The sequence below is a fragment of the Hesperophylax consimilis genome, chromosome 22 (assembly GCF_061612785.1).
Source record: "Hesperophylax consimilis isolate HC1 chromosome 22, BYU_Hcon_1.0, whole genome shotgun sequence".
NCBI classification, from domain to species: domain Eukaryota; kingdom Metazoa; phylum Arthropoda; class Insecta; order Trichoptera; family Limnephilidae; genus Hesperophylax; species Hesperophylax consimilis.
In genome coordinates, this window is record NC_142857.1 from 29,786,680 (window position 1) to 29,790,902 (window position 4,223).

Consider the following 4,223-nt stretch of genomic DNA (forward strand, 5'->3'; position numbering starts at 1 on the left):
AAACAACTGATGACAGCCAAATGTTATTGTTTTTGGTTATAAAATATGTTTTTAATTATATGCCTTAAATGATAACTAATTTAAAAAATAACCGCAGGTTCGCTCTTTGATAAAGAGGTGAGAGAACGACTAACTAACTCCTACCCACAATCCTAATTGATTAATCCCCACCTTATAGTGCGAAATCATCACGGCTCCAACATTTTAATTTCACGCTAATCATAAAATTGTGTTTATCACTAAATCAATAACAACGTAATTTTATATCATGGACTCGTGTAAGTTTTTTTATTTACCTTACAAAATAATATTATAAAAGAAAGCGGAGATATAACGAAATCAGTTGTGTTTTTTTTGTCGACACAACACTTCAATCAAGATGCAACCTTTCGTAAGTATTAAAACTTTTTCTGAACTCTCTGTACACTTTTTGTCTGTATAAAATATTTTTCAATTAACTTGTTTGTTTTAAAATCTTTGTACACTTTTCATTGAACTCCCTTTACAATTCGAATTCTTATCTATCTATATAAATCTTCTTCTTCTTCAATGGCGCTACAGCCCATTTCGGGCCTTGGCCTCCTTTAACATGAGCCTCCGCCGCCCTCTGTCCTCGGCCGTCGTCTTCCAATCTGCAACATGTAGTAGTCCTCTGGCATCTTTCCTGATATCGTCCTCCCATCTCAGCCTAGGTCTGCCCGCCTTACGTTTGCCTCCCGGGTGTCCTGTTAGAACCTTCTTTGGTACACGTGTGCTTGGCATTCGCTGCACATGTCCGGCCCATCTTAGTCTTTGGAGCCGTAAATGAGTAGAGAGTCTGGGAGCTTGGTAGATGTCATATAGCTCCTTATTGTGGCGGATTCTCCATGCCTCTCCCTCTCGCACCGCTCCTAAGATTCTTCGAAGTACCTTTCTTTCGAAGGTGTCCAGCCGTTCCGCAGACTTTGCTGTCAGTGTTCCCGCCTCACATCCATAGGCCAAGACCGTTCTAATAATTGTTTTATACAGGGTTAATTTGGTTTTCCTATGGACATTTCGGGATTTGAACACTGGCAGCAACGCGAAGTAAGTGTTGTTAGCGGCTGTGATGCGCTTTCTTACTTCTACTGGGTCTTCGTTGTCCTGCGTTATGATGGAGCCTAGGTAGGCAAACTCTTCGACCAATTCAAAGTTATAGGATCTATCTATCTATCTATATAAATAATAATGTAAATGTTCGTTTGTTCAAAATCTTAAATCTCCCAAAGTTCTTCACCGATTGCTTTGAAATGTTGACACAACGTTTCATTCCAATACGCGTAAAGTAACTAAGTTACAACCACGACGTTTCTCCGCAGGGGTAGGCAGAGAGAACGGACTGCCAAACAAGTCAGTCTTGGCACACACTATTTGCCTCATTCACATTCATTCATCGTCTCATACATACTCTTCTATTATTCTGACTCTCGACATGGCCCGACTGGAGTATCTGATTCACTTGATCTTGCCATGTATTCCTCGGGCGTCTCCGATTTCTGCTACCGTTCGCAATTGCAACATATATTCTCCTTACACTCTTTTCTCATTCGCTCTACATGCCCAAACCATCTAAGCGTCTCTTTCTTAATCTTACTCATTACGCTTACATCAGCCTTGCACTCTTTGCGGATCTCACATTCCATTCCTCACACGATCTCATTTCAACAGCATTCAATCCACTTTCATCTTTTATTTGCCCGTTCCATGCCTCACTTCCATACATCAGAGTAGGTACCAGCACTCCATTGTATACTGCTGACTTCGCTTCTTTGGAAATGTTTTTCTTAGCGCCAACTGCGTTCATTCCTCCATGAATGGAGTTACCTGCATTTAACCTTTTTTAATATCTCTGCGAGCCTTCCCATCTCTCGTAAACATACTTTCTAAATACACAAAACTCATCCACCTGCTCCAAGTATTCCTCATTCACAACTATATTGCACACTGTTTTTGTACTCTTTCTTTCAAACACCTTTACTTAAGACTTACTTACATTCATCATTAACTCATTCTACAAGCATACTTCTTTCATACTAGACACGAGAGACTGTAGTTCATCCATACTATTAGCAATCAGCACCGCATCATCAGCATACTTTCAAATTACTCAAATTCGCGCCCAATCCCACCTCTTTCAATTTTTGCAAACAATTATCCATGTACAGATTGAATAACCACGGTGACATTACGCAGCCTTTTTTAACACCTTTTGTGATATCAAACCACCCCGTAAAACCACCGTTCACTCTAACACATGCAACGCTTCCCTCATACAGAGACGCAATTGCCTAAGTCAGATTTGTATTCACTCCATACTTAGACAACACCTTCCATAGCTTTTTCTTGTCGACTTAGTCGTATGCTTTTTGTAGATCTACAAAGGCACAGAATGCGCGTTTGTTTTAATATATTATATGGATGTCAATTGTGGCAGGTAACAGCGCATATAATAATAGCAATCGCAGCGTATCATAAAATAAAACATAAATATGTTATGTTCCCCCCAAATCCGTACTTTTTTGTCGCCTTTTCCCTTCTGGAATGGAACCGTGTTGCACAAATGATTTTTTTTCTTGCTGCGTGTTCGACTTACTTATTCACTATGGCTCTAATATTCCGATTGTTACAATAGATTTTTTTCTCTGCATAAACCAGTCATACTCATAGATTGATCGCTTGTTTATATTGTTTTACTGTTCATGAGACGATTTACGAATGTGAATAAAGTAAGGAGTGTGTGCCAAAACCAAGTTGTCTGTCTACCCCTGCAGGGAAACGGCGTGATGGTTAGATAGTTAGTCACTATTCAAGAAAAACCCTTAACATTTGATAAAGTTATTCTTTATATAACACAAGGATATTTTATTATATGCAATAATTACTCGCCTGAAATATCCGTACAAATTGAATATATCTCCCGAGTAAAAATAAATTCCACCGACGGAAATTTCTGATCGCCGGTCAGGTGCTCTGAACCACTAAGTTACATCGGCTTATTCTTAACCCGCCAAATTATTCAATAGGTCCTATAATTTCAATCAACAATTATTGTTTATTATTAATAAGGATGTTTTGTTTCAGGTTACTATATTATTTTGCTTCATAGCGCTCGTGGCGATCTCCCCTGCAAATGGTTGTAAGAAAATCATAAAATTTGATCAATAAAAACTTTTTATATGAAATTCGAATTAATTTTTTTCAACCTAACTCATGCAAATATTAATTTATTTACAAATCACTAACCTGACTAATTCTATTACCTAAACAGGGCGGATGCCACCTCATCAGCGTAGTGGAAAAGAAAACTTTTTGACCGAATCCGACGGCTTGCTCACGATTCAATTCGAGACTGGACACACTAGTGGACAAAAAACGGAACACGGAAGTGTTCATGGGGGCGTTCATGGAAATCACGGTCATCATGATGATCACGAACACCACGAAGACCAAAATCATCACGGAGACGTAGAACATCATGCAAACGAAGAATATCACGAAGATGAAGAACTTCAAGGAGACCAAGATTATCATGAACATCATGGTAATCATGGACATCGTGGTCATCATGTTCAACACCGAAATCTTGTTCAAGGTGTAAATCATGGTTGGGGATCATGCTTTCTTGACAAAAATGGACATATGGTTTGTCCTCCAGCACCGTATATTGTACGACATTAAATCTTACGTACTAAAGGCTACTCCCAAACTTGTTTCGATTTGGAATTTATTGGTCGCTATATCTATCTCAAATAATGCAAGCAACTATTTATAAATATATAAATTTGAGACGTTTTTCTATTAAAATCTTTATTTGTATGAATTTCATTTTACCATTTTTTTTTGTTATTTAATATGTTCCTTCAATAAATGTTAAAATAAATCTGCTTCAATTTCACAATTCACTTTTATTCATTAATACTTTTAAGATTCTTCTGATATGTAGCAACAACTAAGGGACAAGATTTTTTTCTTACATTATAATTTTTATATGTGTTTCTATATTTTTAACGCTTTTTGGGAGAACACGAACAATAACATTTTATTTTAGATGAAGATAATACTAATAAATCTGAATGAATCATGAAATTCAACAAGAAACAGAAAAATAAAATGTTAACGGTCTCAACAGACAACTGGGAATCAAACCCAGGATTTCTGTCTTATTGGGACGCTGCCTCTAACCAGTCGGCAATTGGGAAATAATT

At 37.5% G+C, this 4,223-nt stretch overlaps 1 long non-coding RNA gene across 1 annotated transcript; it reads left to right on the forward strand.

Annotated features, from left to right (window-relative positions):
• The first annotated feature begins 300 nt into the window (after positions 1–300).
• On the forward strand, positions 301–3,898 carry LOC149413437 (uncharacterized). Its single transcript, XR_016304277.1, has 3 exons — positions 301–391; positions 3,100–3,154; positions 3,287–3,898. It is a non-coding gene; the product is annotated as an uncharacterized LOC149413437 (long non-coding RNA).
• The last annotated feature ends 325 nt before the right edge of the window (positions 3,899–4,223 follow it).